Source organism: Dendrobates tinctorius, unplaced genomic scaffold (assembly GCF_039654945.1).
Source record: "Dendrobates tinctorius isolate UK_male_01 unplaced genomic scaffold, ASM3965494v1 ptg000104l, whole genome shotgun sequence".
Lineage (NCBI taxonomy): Eukaryota > Metazoa > Chordata > Amphibia > Anura > Dendrobatidae > Dendrobates > Dendrobates tinctorius.
Window position 1 is genome coordinate 19,238,954 of NW_027361772.1, and position 17,786 is coordinate 19,256,739.

The window sequence follows — 17,786 nt, forward strand, 5'->3', positions numbered from 1 at the left end:
AGGCAGAAAATTAAAACTATTTTTAAGAGATTAAGTCGTTTAACAGCTGTCTGGAGCGATGTCAGAGAGGGATACCACAGAGACTCGGAAGGGAGGGCGAGCTGGCGGAGGAGGTGGTGGGGGAGATGGACCTGAGTTAGCACGCAGAATGCGAATTTAAGGAAGGGAAGTAGATGTGATGCCAGCCCATCCAATCTACCCTATTCTTACCGTCTATAGGACTTCATACACATGTAGCAAAGCTGAATCGGCTTCTTTATATGACCCTGCAGTAAATGTGCATGAAGCTCGGAAGCTTTACCTGCAGTCCTATGTAAAATCACAGTGTGACATATAATGACAGACGTGGGAAAGTCATGAAGACTAAGCTGTTCCATGGCGGCACTAGATACACAGTTATTGGCAGGTACCATGGAAGCTAAATCCTGGGGCACCATGGCTCGTGGTAAGAGATGGCATAGACTGACAGGTATATGTAGATAGGACGAGCCCCTCGCTGGCCAGAGAAGGGTTAACAGAGCGGTGCTATTGGAGGGGGTGCCGAGATACACAGACATGTTCATAAATCAGAGTCTCGCACGAGAGCGTCGCAAAAATATAGAGTACCAAATAATTGCCTATCAAAAGAGCGTTAATAACCGGGAGTGAGAAGAAAGAGACAGCGCTGCCTGGGGAGAGAAAGGGAGCAGACTAGTGATGGAGAGACTGGTGACTGCCGAGACAATGAGAGCAGTCTAGAATGGGAGAGACGACTGACTAGAAAGAGAGAGCAGTCTGGAATGGGAGAGACGACCGACTACAAAGAGAGCAGGCTAGAATAGAAGAAACAAGTGACTGAAAAGAGTGAAAGCAGTCTAGAATAGAAGAGACAGCAAACTGGAAAGAGAGCAGTCTAGAATAGAAGAGACAGCTGACTGGAAAGAGCAGTCTAGAATAGAAGAGACAGCTGACTGGAAAGAGCAGTCTAGAATAGAAGAGACAGCTGACTGGAAAGAGCAGTCTAGACTGGGAGAGACTGACTGGAAAGAGCAGGCTAGAATGGGAGAGACGACTGACTGGAAAGAGGGAGAGAAGTCTTAAAAAGGAGAGACTGCTGACTGGAAAGAAAGGGAGCAGTCTAGAATAGAAGAAGCAGATAACTGGAAAGACAGCAATCTAAAATAGAAGAGAAAGCTGACAGGAAAAAGAGCAGTCTTGAAAAGAAGAGGCAGCTGAATGGAAAGAGGTAGAGCAGTCTAGAATGGGAGAGACAGCTGACTGGAAAGAGAGCAGTCTAGAATGGGAGACACAACTGACTGGAAAGAGAGAGAGCAGTCTAGAATGGGAGAGACAACTGACTGGAAAAAGAGAGAGAGCAGTCTAGAATGGGAGAAACAACTGACTTGAAATCGTGAGATCAGTCTAGAATAGAAGAGACAGCTGACTAGAAAGAGAGAGCAGTCTAGAATAGAAGAGACAGCTGACTGGAAAGAGAGCAGCCTAGAATGGGAAAGACAACTGACTGGAAAGAGAGAGCAGTCTAGAATGGGAGCGATGACTGACTGGAAAGAGAGAGAGCAGTCTAGAATGGGAGCGATGACTGACTGGAAAGAGAGAGCAGTCTAGAATGGGAGCGATGACTGACTGGAAAGAGAGAGAGCAGTCTAGAATGGGAGCGATGACTGACTGGAAAGAGAGAGAGCAGTCTAGAATGGGAGCGATGACTGACTGGAAAGAGAGCAGTCTAGAATAGAAGAGATAGCTGACTGGAAAGAGTGAGCAGTCTAGCATGGGAGAGTGTCTAGAAACAGAGCAGTTTAGAATAGAAGAAACAACAACTGACTGGAAAGAGTGAGAGCAGTCTAGAATGGGAGAGACAACTGACTGGAAAGAGAGAGCAGTCTAGAATGGGAGCGATGACTGACTGGAAAGAGAGAGAGCAGTCTAGAATGGGAGCGATGACTGACTGGAAAGAGAGAGAGCAGTCTAGAATGGGAGCGATGACTGACTGGAAAGAGAGAGCAGTTTAGAATAGAAGAAACAACAACTGACTGGAAAGAGTGAGAGCAGTCTAGAATGGGAGAGACAACTGACTGGAAAGAGAGAGCAGTCTAGAATGGGAGAGACAACTGACTGGAAAACAGTCTAGAACGGGAGAGACGACTGGAAAGAGAGCAGTCTAGAACGGGAGAGACGACTGGAAAGAGAGCAGTCTAGAACGGGAGAGACGACTGGAAAGAGAGCAGTCTAGAACGGGAGAGACGACTGGAAAGAGAGCAGTCTAGAACGGGAGAGACGACTGGAAAGAGAGCAGTCTAGAACGGGAGAGACGACTGGAAAGAGAGCAGTCTAGAACGGGAGAGACGACTGGAAAGAGAGCAGTCTAGAACGGGAGAGACGACTGGAAAGAGAGCAGTCTAGAACGGGAGAGACGACTGGAAAGAGAGCAGTCTAGAACGGGAGAGACGACTGGAAAGAGAGCAGTCTAGAACGGGAGAGACGACTGGAAAGAGAGCAGTCTAGAACGGGAGAGACGACTGGAAAGAGAGCAGTCTAGAACGGGAGAGACGACTGGAAAGAGAGCAGTCTAGAACGGGAGAGACGACTGGAAAGAGAGCAGTCTAGAACGGGAGAGACGACTGGAAAGAGAGCAGTCTAGAACGGGAGAGACGACTGGAAAGAGAGCAGTCTAGAACGGGAGAGACGACTGGAAAGAGAGCAGTCTAGAACGGGAGAGACGACTGGAAAGAGCAGTCTAGAACGGGAGAGACGACTGGAAAGAGAGCAGTCTAGAACGGGAGAGACGACTGGAAAGAGAGCAGTCTAGAACGGGAGAGACGACTGGAAAGAGAGCAGTCTAGAACGGGAGAGACGACTGGAAAGAGAGCAGTCTAGAACGGGAGAGACGACTGGAAAGAGCGCAGTCTAGAACGGGAGAGACGACTGGAAAGAGCGCAGTCTAGAACGGGAGAGACGACTGGAAAGAGCGCAGTCTAGAACGGGAGAGACGACTGGAAAGAGCAGTCTAGAACGGGAGAGACGACTGGAAAGAGCAGTCTAGAACGGGAGAGACGACTGGAAAGAGCAGTCTAGAACGGGAGAGACGACTGGAAAGAGCAGTCTAGAACGGGAGAGACGACTGGAAAGAGCAGTCTAGAACGGGAGAGACGACTGGAAAGAGCAGTCTAGAACGGGAGAGACGACTGGAAAGAGCAGTCTAGAACGGGAGAGACGACTGACTGGAAAGAGTGAGCAGTCTAGAACGGGAGAGATAGCTGACTGGAAAGAGTGAGAGCAGTCTAAAATAGAAGAGAGCTGACTGGAAAGAGTGAGAGCAGTCTAGAATAGACAGCTGACTGGAAAGAGCAGTCTAGAATGGTAGAGAACTGACTGGAAAGAGCAGTCTAGAATGGGAGAGAGGACTGACTGGAAAGAGTGAGCAGTCTGATATAGATGAGACAGCTGAGTTGAAAGAGAGCAGTTTAGAATAGAAGAGACAGTTGACTGAAAAGAGAATAAGAGCATTCTAGAATAGAAGGGAGCTGAATGGAGAATGCATGAGAGCAGTCTACTAAAGAAAGTTGTGAAGGGAATGAAAGTCTTAATTTAGAAAAGTCAGCTGACTGGAAATAGAGTAGGAACAGTCTACTATAAAAGACAGCTGAATGTAGAGAATGAGAGATGTCGAAAGAAGAAACAAGTAAAGTGAATAAGTTTGCTTACACCATACTTTAGAGGAGACAGCCGATTCTGCATGGAATTAGAGCACTGTAATGTATGCAACTATACATCTATACTGCATGATTTTCTACATACTGAGCTAAGGCATAATAGATATACAGTTCTGGCAAAAACTAAGAGACCACTGCAGAGTTTTATAAAAATCAGCTTCTCTACATACCTGACTATTCCAGTGTTAGTTGAATTCCAACCAGAGTACACCTCATTCTACTTAATGTGCTTCTGATTAGGTGATCACCTGAACCAAATCTTTAACGGAGGATAGTATAAAATACCCTGCTGTGGTGTTCGCAATCCTCTTGCAATAGGACAAACTGGATGGCAAAACAAGTGCTAGTAATATCCCAAAAGTAATAGGAATGAAACAATAACTTTTAGCCATGCCAAAGGAGTTGAAAAAAAAAAAAAAGTCTTGAGTGAGGAAAAGAAGGGATCAATTCTGGCTTTACTAGCAGAGGGATACAGTGAACGTCATGTTGCCCCCATCCTTATAATTTCTAAGACAGCAGTCCATTACAACAAGGTCAAGAAGCAGACATTAGGGACAACAAAGCTACAGACCGCCAGAGGGCGAAAACAACTCTCCACTGACCGGGATGACTGTCATCTTATTTAAATGTCACTCGGCAACCACAGGATGACATTCAGTGACCTACAAAAGGAATGGCAAATGGCAGCTGGGGTGAAGTGCACGGCAAGAACAGTTTGTAACAGTCTCCTAGAGGCAGGGCTCAAGTCATGTAAAGCTACAAAAAAGCCTTTCATCAATGAGAAGCAAAGGAGAACCAGGCTGAAGTTTGCCAAAGGCCATTAGGATTGGACCAGGTAAGCTAATAGTCTCTGATGAATCTAATTTTCAGCTTTGCCCAACACCTGGTCATCTAATGGTTAGGCGGAGACCTGGAGAGGCGTACAAGCCACAGTGTCTTGCACCCACTGTGAAATTTGGTGGAGGATCGGTGATGATCTGGGGATGCTTCAGCAAGGCTGGTTAATCTTTGCAAAGGACGTATGAATCAAGCCGCATACAAGGTTATCCTGGAAAAACAGTTGATTCTTTCTGCTCAGGCAATGTTCCCCAACTCTGGGGACTGGTTTTTCCAGCAGGACAATGCTCCATACCACACAGCTAGGTCAATCAATGTGTGGATGAAGGACCACCACATCAAATCCCTGTCATGGCCAAACCAATCTCCAGACACGAACCCCATTGAAAACCTCTGGAATGTAATCAAGAGGAAGATGGATAGTCATAAGCCATCAAACAAAGAAGAACTGCTTAAATTTTCATACCAAGAGTGGCATAAGGTCACCCAAAAGCAGTGTGAAAGACTGGTGGAAAGCAGCCAAGACGAGTGAAAGCTGTGATTAACAATCATGGTTATTCCACAAAATATTGATTTCTGAACTCTTCCTGAGTTAAAGCATTATTATTGTTGTTTCTAAATGATTATGAATTTGTTTTCTTGGCGTTATTTCAGGTCTGCAAGTGCTGGATTTTTTTGTTCTTTTGACCATTTCGCATTTTCTGAAAATAAATACAAAATTTAGTGCTTGGAAATTCGAAGACATGTCAGTAGTTTATAGAATAAAACAATTTACATTTTACTCAAAAATATACCTATAAAGAGAAAAATCAGACAAAATGAACATTTTGAAGTGGTCTCTTAATGTTTACCAGAGCTGTATATACACACATAAGTGGCGCCCCCAGGAGTATGGCCGACACAGTGGCTTTGCCTTCCTCCAGGGAAGGGCAATGCCAGGCTTGGAGGCAATGATGGGTCTCTCTTGCAGTCAATCCATACATGCAACACAGTTCCACTCCAGGCCAGCAGGGGGAACTCTGAACCAGGATTAAGGGGAGGGGTGCCCTCCGACGTGTGGAGAGAAGCTGGAGGTTGAGCTAGGAAGGAGAGCTCCCTCAGCTTGAGAGCACACGAACTGGAGCCTGGTCTCCACGGCTGTACGGATACTAAGGGTCCTACAGCAGATACCAGAGGAGTAGGAGGCTGTAAATGCCCTACTCCCATCTAAGACTTGAGGCACAACAGCAGCTTGGATAGAGAGCCAGGACTCAGAGAGACGGGAGTCCCCGAGAGAGGCTACAGCTGTCTGCCGTGCAAGTAAGGTTCTTGGGAACATCTGACAGGAGGAACTTCAGAGTAACTTAGTACTGGAGTGCTTCATTCAAACAAGCGTTAGGAAGGAGACTGCACAGCCCGTCTGCTGAGAGAGAATCCCTGAGTTGCTTCCAGGCTAGCCTGGATCCAATACCATCTGTAATCAGGACCCTGGACTGCAGTTATCAAGTAAAGGTACAGAAATTGCACCCCACTGTGTCTTGTCTGCTTCCTACCTTTCCGGCACTGCTACATCCCCGTGCCAACCACATCTACACTGCCATGGGACTATAGCTTCACCTGTGGGGAGCTACTACATCTTTGCTGCACCATACCATCAGTCCCAGCCGATCTGTCTGCAGCGTCGGCTTGGCATCTCCCTTGCCGAACACCACAGGTGGCGTCACAAACTATTCCATTACACCATTACATTTCCCTATTACTTGGGCGCCCAGGGCCACGGACCGGGTCACTGCTGCTGTGACACATCCCACTGACACCGGCCCGGTACCGAGTACCCCACAGCCCTGGGAGGGCGACACAATTTGGCATCACGAACAGGATTACGGAGCCCGGTATCCCCAGGTCCTGTGTGCCATAGACTGTTTGTGCAAAAAGACTGTGTATAATTGGCGCCAATAGCCGCCATTACCGCGCTGCTTGGCGCGTGCGGGAAGAAAGAGGCAGGCCTTCATGGGCGGAGCCTGCCACAGAGTGCGAAGAAGCGAAGTGCCGCGCGGGAAGAGAGGACAGAGTGCGAGAGGAGGAGGAGGAGCTGAGGCCTACAGCCCGGAGCGTCAGGCCTGTGAAGCGGCCGCCGGTGAGCTCACACAACCCCCAGCCCTGCCTAACGTTAACTAGGGGTGGAGAAGATGTCCGCGCCAAACGGCGATGCAGCGGCTGGCGCCATTGCCAACCCCGCGGTACCACCAGGAGGAGCGCCCGCCGCAGCGGTCCCCATATTAATTGCTGTCTATGCCCTACATACTGGGAGCAGCCTGGCGACCGCAGTACTCGGGTGAGTCGCATACCCTGAGTGAATTTAAAGAGAGACTGTGCAGTTTGTTTAAAGTATACCCTCTGTCTGAAAGCCAGAAAGTGAATATCCTGATTGGACAGCTAACGGGTGCAGCACAGACAGGTGAAAGCCTGGCAGGACACTGATAAAGAGACTGTTGCAAAGATCCTGGCCAAGCTGAGAAGCAACTTTGACACCTGCACTGCAGCTGAAATCAAGACGAGGTTCTTTGGCTGTAAACAGTAGGCGCAGGACAGTATCAGGGATTATGCTCTCAACCTGCAGGAGGCGCTGCGAGCAGTCAAGCAAGTTGCTCCTGACAGTGTAAAGGAAGAAGATAAACTGTTTAAGGAGCAGTTCATTGAAGGACTCCTATCTAGTACCCACAGAGGACAGTTGCATATTATAACCCTGCAAAACCCTGATCTGAACTTTGCTAATTTTAAGGACAGGGCTATTCGGGTACTGCAGGAGTCCACTGACAGCCGTCCAGCGCCCCCTAGGCGCCTAGCGATCACCTACCATCAGGAAGCAACATCTTTTCCTTCCATCCCTGTGGAGGCTGATGCAGAGACTCTGGATAAAGATCCAACTGAGGAGATGCGTCTTCAAGTCCAGGAGCTGACCAAAGGGATGGCTGCACTTACCAAAACCGTGCAGTCCCTACAAGTGTCCTCCAAAGAAAAGATCCAGCTTGCTTCCAGTCCAGAGGATGTCCCGTGGCTCCGGAGGAGGAGAACCCTGCCACTTCGAGGAAGGAACAAAGATCGCTATGACCAGGACGGACGTCCCATCTGTCGTCGCTGCTACAAGGCCGGTCATCTTGCCAGGTATTGTCCTTTAAATGAGCAACCCCTGGGGCAAAGGGCCAACCCCCAGGAGTAGGATCCCCAGGCCCAAAGAACTGGAGAGCCAAGTATGTGGGAGGGAGACCAATCCTTCCTGTGGTGATTGATGGCATCCCCATGAACGCTTTGCTGGACACTGGCTCCCAGGTGACCACTATGTCGTACATTCTGTACAAGAGAAATTGGGCTGATTCAGAGCTTACCCGTGGCCCAACTGATGAACTGACAGTTGCTAGTAATGGTCAGTCTTTACCGCAGATAGGATGTAAAGAAATTACTGTCAAAGTGGGGCGGGTAGAGCTAAAGTCTCAAGGTTTAATAGTTTTTGATATTGACCGACGTGAATGTAATCCCATGATGACTCTTGGTACGAATGTAATTGAAAACTGTCTGTCCGAGGTTATTGTCTTGTTGCAACAGGTGGCTGAGACTGCTGGTTCCGGAGAACAACGAGTCCTGCAGAAGGAGATCCGAGCCCTGATGCAAAGGCAACAGGTAGAACTCTCTGGTGGAGAGATTGGCAGGGTCAGAGTGAGTGATGCTTTTCCCATTGCAATACTCCCCAGATGTGAAATGTTGGTTTGGTGTCGGGCAGCCATAGGCCTCAGAGGGAGAGATTACCAGGCGTTGGTAGAACCAGTATACTCTGAGAGCAGGCCCACTGTCCTGACAGCCAGAGGGGTGGTTGACGTACGAAAGGGGAGAGTACCTGTACGCCTGTTGAATTGTGGGGAAGAGGAAGCCACAATACCTCGGTACGCCACAGTTGCTAAGCTGCTCACCGTTAATAACTCTTTGCAGGCAGCAGAGCCCTTGGTCTCATCCAATCAGGTGGAGGACAATGGCTCTGTGAAGCAGCCAGATGAGTGGTGTCAGCAACTGCAGGTGGGAACTGACTCCACCTTCATACCAGAAAAATGGGGTTTACAGAGTGACACAAGAGTATGAGCGGGTATTCAGCAAACACCCACTAGATTTTGGGCAGGCAAAGGGGGTTCAACATCATATCCCCACGGGAGACCATCCACCCATAAAGGAGAGGTACAGACCTATACCCCCAACACAATACCAGTGTGCTAAGAGTATGTTGAGGGAGATGAAGGAGGCAGGGGTCATCAGAGACAGTTGTAGCCCCTTGCCAGCTCCAATAGTGTTTGTAAAGAAAAAGGATGGTACCATGAGAATGTGTGTTGATTACAGGAAAATTAAGGCTACTTTCACACATCAGGTTTTCGGCGTCAGGCGCGATCCGGCGTCGTGCCGGAATGCCGGATCCGGCAAATGTTTTGTAAAACCTGAAGTGCCGGATCCGGTTTTCTGCCGGATCCGTCTTGTTCTTGACAGACAAAACCGGATCCGTCTCATCCGGTTCATCCGTTTTTCTATCCGTTTTTCGACGGATTACGCCGGATCCGGTTTTTAAAATTGACCCTTGTGGCCTTCCGAACGGGATTGGCTACTGGAAAACTAGATATAGCATGTTCCTACAGCCCTTCTTTGACAGGTTGTAGAGAAGAAAGTGCAGGTTGGAGAGAAGAGCAAGTTACTGGCGAAGATGGATGTTGTCATTGGAAATATTACCACTAGAAGTTCTGTGACGGTTTCAGGGACAATTTTCCACTATACTTTATGTCACCTCAAGGCAGAGTACACTGGGATGACAGAGTGTGAGAGATTTTTGCCCTAAACTTGTGTACCTTCTGGACCAACAGTATATACCTTTGCCAACCAAAGTTGGCTATCTTGCCATGGTCTTACTATTTTTACCTTTAGGCCACAGGTGTGTACCTGGTTGTGTTTTATGCAAAGTATTTCACCTTTTAACAAAAGTTGTGTACATTGTTAGGAAATCACCAACAATAAACACAACTTTTTCGGTGAAATACTTTGCTTCAAACACAACCAGGAACACAACTGTGGCAAAAAGCTAAAATTTACCTACAGTTAAACCTGGTTTTGAATACCTTTTTACCTTTGAAATACCCTGTATTTAACCTTTTTTTAAAACATAGTTCGCCGCAGAAAGAAATGACAGACAACCATTGTGAAACGATAATTTAACTTTTATTTAAATTTTTTTTTTTTTTGTAAAATGTTTTTAAAGTGCAAAAAACTTTTTTAATAAAGGTTTTAAACCCAATGGGCATTTTTATTACAAAAAACACACATTACAATTCTGTGTACTGTGGGGTGGAAATACTGCTGGAGGGGCTGCGGGACACTTCGACACTGGGTGTGTGGAGAGAGGACTGGGATCGTGGTGGGGAAGGAACAGTTAGAGGTGAAGGTGTGGAAAAAACTACAGAATGGGTGGACATGTGGGAAGCAGAAGAGGTGGTGGGTGGTGGAGTGGAGGGTTGGGCAGGGACTGTAGGAGCAGATGATGTTGATGGAAAGTGGTACGGGGAAGGAGCTTGGTACGGGGAAGGAGCTTGGTACGGGGAAGGAGCTTGGTACGGGGAAGGAGCTTGGTACGGGGAAGGAGCTTGGTACGGGGAAGGAGCTTGGTACGGGGAAGGAGCTTGGTACGGGGAAGGAGCTTGGTACGGGGAAGGAGCTTGGTACGGGGAAGGAGCTTGGTACGGGGAAGGAGCTTGGTACGGGGCAGGTTGCTGGAAGTGGGGAGATGACTGGTACTGGGGAGGTTGCTGGTACTGGGCAGGTTGCTGGTATGTAGTAGGAGGGGGAGGATGGAAAGTGGCTGGAGGGGGTGCAGATGTAATAGGAGGGGGAGGATGGAAAGTGGCTGGAGGGGGTGCAGGTGGAGGAACTACAGTGGTGGGAGGTGGAGGTTGGGAGGTAACCTGCTGTAGAGCACCGTGGCACGAATGCATTACATGCATCTGCTGGGTAGGAGATAGTGTTGCCATGCGCTCCACAACAGACCTGAAAAAGGTGTGGTTTGGCGAAGATCTTGCTTCTGAATGCATGGTTTGCAGAAGTGTCTTCACCTCCAGAATGCTGGAGTTGATCTGCTGAAAGCCTGCGGAGATTTGCTCTGACAAGACTTTGAGACAGTTCTGGAAAGATGCATTCAGATGCAATAACTCTTGCGCATAACTCTTTTCCTGACTCCCTCTGCCGCTGCCGCCCAGTACCCGCAGGTGTACTAGAGGTGGCAGGGGCAGAAGGGTGGGGTAAAGGGAAAGCGATCTCCTCACCAGCAGCTTCATGTAATGTAGGCGGCCACGATGCTCCTGTGCTGGTGGATGGGACAGATGGGTCGAATGTGTGGGAAGGCTGGGAAGGTGCAGATGTACCGGGGCGGTCGAAGTGTCCCTCGGTGCCGGTCTCCTCAGGGATCGCCTCAGAAGGGTCCAATCGTGCAGGCTCCCGAGTGCTGCTCACCGTGCTGTGGAATAAAGAGAAAAAAAAACAATTAAAATACTGACATGGTATGGCCCTGGCTGAAAAAAAAAAGTTACATCTAACATTTTTTTTCACATGTGGTGTGTAATATTTACCTTCTGGTGAGCATTGTTTCCCGGAGGAACGACAGGGCTTGTGCGTACTTGTACTTGCTCCTGCGTCCTCCAGATCCACTCGGGGCCCGCATCTCTTTATTGAACTCCTTCTTGAAACGATCCCTCACAGACCGCCACCGATTCACAATTCTGTTCCCTGAAACGAGAAAGGAGTGGTTAGTATACAACATCAGTGTTTCACAAACTCCAGTCCTCATGGTCCCCAGGGGTCATGTTTTCAGGATTTCCATAGTAAATAGAAATCCTGAACACATGATCCGTGGGGACCACGAGGACTGGAGTTCGGGAAACACTGGTTTACATCAAGCAACCGTTACTGTATATACTTACGCTCTTTAATCTGGGCCCGAGCTTCAAGGTCCTCCCAGCGGCCCACAAGGAGAGAACAGATTTCCTCCCAGAGTCGTCGGGTAATGATCAGGTCAGCGTGGCGGCGGTCAGCCATATTCCAGAGCGGCTCCCTTTCTCTGACGAGATCGATGAGGCGGTCCACATCAATCCCTCCATCCTCACCGTCAGAGTCGGGAGCACGCTGTGAAGGCTGTTAAAGAAAAAGACAAAAATAACATAATTAGCCTCCACAAAAGAAATGAAATAAAAAGTGCAAAAAAACAAAGCAAAAATATTTATACTTACACGCTGGTGACCGCCGCGTTGCTGTCGCCGACGACCCTGGGAGGCACTGCGAGGACCTCTTGGCCGAGCACCAGATTGGGAAGACTAGAGAAGAAAACAAAAAATGTTATGTCTTTGGATGTAGGCATTTGTTTGCTGTGTGTGGTCTGCAGAACATTGTTTTCTATGTGTTGTGTGTAGTGTGATGTTGTGTTTCTGCGTTTGATGCAAAAAACTTACGAATTGTGAGCCCACTCCAGGTGTCTGTCCACCCCTTCCTTCTTCTTCTGGGAGCTCCTCTTCATCTTGTGATTCCTGTTTTGAAATAAAAGGCAATGAATAGACATATATTACAGAGATGATGGATTTTGGAAATAAAAACTTACTGTCAAACGCTGACGATGTGAGGGAGGGCTCCCAGAAGAAGATGTGCTGTCCTGTTGATGGCCAGACTCCATGGCTGTGGGTATTGCTGCTGCCAGTGATGCCATTTCTGCTGCTGCTGCATCTCTTTGGCGGCTGTTGAATAAAGAGAAACAAAGGGCCAATGAATATCTTGATATTCCATGGCCCTAGTTTGGAGGAATGGGGGATTTGATAATTACCGTCTCTCATCTGCTTCTGGACTCCCCTCCCGTTCAGCATGCTGCTCCATTTGGGGTGGTGCTGATGGTGCTGCTGCTGCAGATGTCTGCTGCCTTCTCCTGCTCCTGGTTCTTGGCTTGGGTGGCATGTTGGGTGTGGCTGAGGGTCCCATTGTCTTGCTTTTATATATCTCCTGTGGGCAGAGCTACTGAGCATGCTCAGACCAAAAAAAACGGATCCGGCCACCGGATCCAGCGCATTGCGGCGCTCATAGGCTTTCATTGTGTGAAAAAGCCGGACGCGCCAGATCCGGCGGGTACGGCTTTTTCGCCGGAGACAAAAAACGTTACAGTAGACGTTTTTTCCAGACGCCGGATCGCGACACATTGCGACACATTGCCGGATCCGGCGAAAACCGGATGAAACGCATGGCCATCCGGCGCGATCCGCCGCAAATGCAAGTCAATGGGGGGAAACCGGATCCGGCATTGCATTTCGCCGGATCCGGTTTCTGTCAAAAGCGCCGGATCGCGCCTGACGGCGAAAACCTGATGTGTGAAAGAGGCCTAACAGCTTTACACATAAAGACGCCTAACCATTACCGAGAATTGAGGAATCATAGGCTGCACTTAAAACTCCTAATTACTTTTCCACCTTGGATCTCACCAGTGGGTACTGGCAGGTTCCAGTCGCAGAGGCAGAGAAGGAGAAAACCGCATTTACCACTCCATTGGGTCTCTGTGAGTTCAATTATATGCCATTTGGGCTCTGCACTGCTCCAGGAACATTTCAGCGGCTGATGGAGTGCTGCCTGGGACACATGAACTTTGAGACGGTCCTGTTGTATCTGGATGATGTCATTGTTTTCTCCAAAACCTATGAAGATCATCTGGAGCACCTGGCTGAAGTGTTTGAAGCTTTGTCCAATTTTAGCCTGAAGGTGAAGCCCTCCAAGTGCCACCTCCTGAAGCCCAAGGTGCAGTACCTCGGTCATGTGGTCAGTGCAGAAGGTGTGGCACCAGATCCTGATTAGGTCACAGTCATCTGGGACTGGCCGAAGCCTAGCAACCTTCATGAAGTACGCCAATACCTTGGACTGGTAGGCTGCTACCGAAGATTCATCAAGGGTTTTACTGAAATAGCCACCCCTATGCAAAATCTCATGGTGGGGCAGTCCAAGAAGACCAAACAGAAAAATTCCACCTTCGAATGGACTGAAGAGTTGGAAAGGTCCTTCACCAGATTGAAGATGGCTCTCACAGGAGACGAAGTTCTGGCCTAACCAGATTATGACAAACCCTTTGTGCTGTACACAGATGCCAGCAACATGGGACTAGGAGCAGTACTTTCGCAGGTACAGAATGGGAAAGAAAGAGTGATCTTCTATGCCAGCAGGAAGCTGCGCCCCACTGAAAGGAACCCTGATAATTACAGTTCTTTCAAGCTGGAGTTCCTTGCCATAGTCTGGGCTGTCACTGAAAGGTTCAAACATTACCTAGCCTCTGCCAAGTTCACTACCATCATGGACAACAACCCGTGGACGCATTTGGATACTGCAAAACTAGGTGCATTGGAACAGCGATGGATGGCTCGGCTATCGAACTATGAGTTTACCATCAAGTGCCGGGCATGGCACAAGAATGCCAATGCTGATGTGCTGTCCAGAATGCCTAACCTACCAGATGCTGGAGAAGACCCTGAGGCTCTTGAAGAGATTGAGTTACCTCCCTTCCACCACCGGCCACTTGCGGCCCAGCGTGCTCAAGGAGTGAGAAACAGACGGTCTGGCTTGAAGGAGGTCACCCTGAACCCATTGCCCCATCATGATTGGGCAGAAACGCAAGATAGTGACCCTGCAGTCCGCCTGGTGAAGGAGCTGCTGACACGAGCTGACTCACGTCCAGAGTCGATGCTCCAGAAGAAACTCAGCAGTTGTGGAAGGAGAGAGGCCGGCTGTTCATTTATGAAGGGAAACTGTGTCGGAGGAGTATCAATGCCCACACTCATGAGCTGGTCTGGCAGGTGATAGTCCCAAAGAGAGAGGCATCAATGGTCCTGGAAGCATACCACAATGGAGCTGGACACTTCGGATGGAAGAAGTTGGAAGTATTGCTCCGAGAGAGGTTCTACTGGGCTGGTATGAGGAAAGCCATTGAGAGGTGGTGCCAGGAGTGTGGACAATGTAACCTGCGCAGAAAGGATCGAGACAGCCAGAGAGCTCCCCTACAGCCAATCACCAAACAGCCCCTTGAGTTGGTAGCCCTGGACCATGTGAAGCTGGTTCCAAGCCGGTCAGCTACATCTTTGCATTTACCATAGTGGACCACTACTCAAGATTCCTGGTAGTTGTACCTGTCAAAGATCAAACTGCCAGGACAGCAGCCAGAGCATTCCAACAGCATTTCTGTAGGCCACTGAAAGAGTGCTTACGGATCAAGGTCCAGCTTTCGAGGCAGAAGAGTTCCACGAATTCTGTAACCTGTATGGTTGTAAGAAGATCCGGACAACGCCGTATCAGCCACAGACCAATGGCATGTGCGAGAAGATGAACCAGGTAGTGATTGACCTCCTGAAGTCTTTGCCCTTGGCGGAGAGGAATCTGCGGCCAGAGAAGTTGCCCTATCTGGTGGACCTCTACAGCCATATCCCAGTGAACTCCACCAACTGTACCCCAGCCTATTTAATGAGAGCCATACCTGGTAAACTGCCTATTGACGTAGACATGGGAGTCCTGATGCCTGAAGTAGCGTCCCCAGATGCTGATTGGGACACGGAGAGGCAGCAACAGTACCGGAGAGTTCAAGAATGCGTGGAAAGGAGTCTGGCTCAGGCAAGGCAAAAGCAGGAGAAGCTTTACAATCAAAATGCACCTGCGGTTCCTTTGTCACCGGGGGAGCAAGTCTTGAAAAGGAAGAGAAGATTGCACAAGTTGGATGATCAATGGGAAGCCGAACCTTATACCATTCTGCCCTCGAACTTTGATAATACTAAGGTATGCCTTGTGAGTAAAGATGGAGGGGAGACCTCAGCAGCGGTATCGAGAGATCACTTGAAGGAAAGGAAAGAAGAACCAGATAACATCCAGCCCATAGTGGAAGAAGAGAAGGTCAGCACAGTGCTTGGAGAATTCCCTGCGAATTGGACTGAAGTGAATGATGCTATAGTGGTGCCAGTGTTGCTGTTTCCCCAATTGGTAGCACAGGAAGATGTGACTCAAGAGAATCAGGAAAATCAGGTAGCAGATGCCACACCAGCAGTGGAGCCGGAGGACCCTCGCCCTGCCAGTGGTGAACCTGTTGTGCCCCTGGTGAGTCTAAGAGTTCACAGACAATCTAGTATCCCTGTGTTATAGAGAACCCCCAGTAGGGTATCCAGTACATTACCCACTACACCAGTCTTACGCAGGTCTACCCGCACCACACAAGGTATACCGCCCCTTAGATATCGCATATAGCAAAATAAATGTAAATGTTGAAATTTTGTAAATATGTAACTTTTTCAAGTTTTCTGCCTACAGGTTACCTGTAAGATTCCTTTGGAGTTTTGTTTTATGAACACAACCACAGGACTTGTGTGTTGTCAAAAACTTTTACCATTTTCCCAGGAATGGACCATGGACATTGATGCTGGACTAATCATCATAGGACCATTTTTTGAAGCACTTGGTTTTTTGTACATTTTTCATTTTTACAAATCTTGTACAATTATTAATGTTTAACTGTTTACATGTTATCCATGTTTTCTTTTGTTCAGCACAGGAGTGCTGACTTGCACTAGGGGGGAATGTGGCACCCCCAGGAGTATGGCCGCCACAGTGGCTTTGCCTTCCTCCAGGGGAGGGTAATGCCAGGCTTGGAGGCAATGATGGGTCACTCTCGCAGTCAATCCATACATGCAACACAGTTCCACTCCAGGCCAGCAGGGGGAACTCTGAATCAGGATTAAGGGGAGGGGTGCCCTCTGAGGGCCAAGAGGAAGGAGTGGTCACTTAGTCAGCGGAGGGTGAAGTGTGCAGACGTGTGGAGAGAAGCTGGAGGTTGAGCTAGGAAGGAGAACTCCCTCAGCTTGAGAGCGCACGAACTGCAGCCTGATCTCCACGGCTGTACGGATACTAAGGGTCCTACAGCAGATACCAGAGGAGTAGGAGGCTGTAAATGCCTTACTCCCATCTAAGACTTGAGGCACAACAGCAGCTTGGATAGAGAGCCAGGACTCAGAGACGGGAGTCCCCGAGAGAGGCTACAGCTGTCTGCCGTGCAAGTAAGGTTCTTGGGAACATCTGACAGGAGGAACTTCAGAGTAACTTAGTACTGGAGTGCTTCATTCAAAAAAGCTTTAGGAAGTAGACTGCACAGCCCGTCTGCTGAGAGAGAATCCCTGAGTTGCTTCCAGGCTAGCCTGCTCCAATACCATCTGTAATCAGGACCCTGGACTGCAGTTATCAAGCAAAGGTACAAAAATTGTACCCCGCTGTGTCTTGTCTGCTTCCTACCTTTCCGGCACTGCTACATCCCCGTGCCAACCACATCTACACTGCCCTGGGACTATAGCTTCACCTGTGGGTAGCTACTACATCTTTGCTGCACCATACCATCAGTCCCAACGGATCTGTCTGCAGCGTCAGCTTGGCATCTCCCTTGCCGAACACCACAGGTGGCGTCACAAACTATTCCATTACACCATTACATTTCCCTATTACTTGGGCGCCCAGGGCCATGGACCGGGTCACTGCTGCTGTGACACATCCCACTGACACCGGCCCAGTACCGAGTACCCAACAGCCCTGTGAGGGCGACCCACATACATACACACATTCAGGCAAAGTAATGTCAGGAGCATTACTGTCTACAGCGTAAGACAAATAAGAGTTGAAGAAGGTGAGAGCTGCCCGCTATACTGTATGTAGGTGTATATACTCACCCTGCATCACATTAGTGAATATGGGGTGATGAAGTGTAGTCACAGATCGAGCAGAAAACAGCCCGTGTGGAAAAGAATTAAAGACAATCAATCACCACTAACCTATTAGATCCTCCAGATCTAAAGGGATACAGTTTATCCTTAAGGAGACCTCCATGTTGGCATAGAGAGACTTATGTTAGGTGCACATGGAGTTTTTTTTCTTCTCACGACAATCAAAGACTACAAGTTTTCTAGTGAAAACGGGACAAGTACCCGTCTTTTGGGAATTTTTCACGCCCTTTTTGTTTCCTGAACAGTTTTGCTACTCTTCGAAGCGATTTTGCAGCTTTATGATTGGTCAGTACCTAGTTTGGAGCACATTCCATAAGGATCCACTACTTTCTACTTGAAATGGGAAAAAATACAGAACACTGACCACAAACACCAAAGTTGTATATTAGAAATGACTAGAAAAAGACTATGAAGCATT

General features: G+C 48.6%; 1 protein-coding gene across 5 annotated transcripts in view; it reads right to left on the minus strand.

Moving 5' to 3' along the window:
- The window catches only part of LOC141100403 (inositol polyphosphate-5-phosphatase A-like), a 101,296-nt gene that overhangs the window by 19,798 nt on the left and 63,712 nt on the right, over positions 1-17,786 (minus strand). The window lies entirely within an intron of this gene.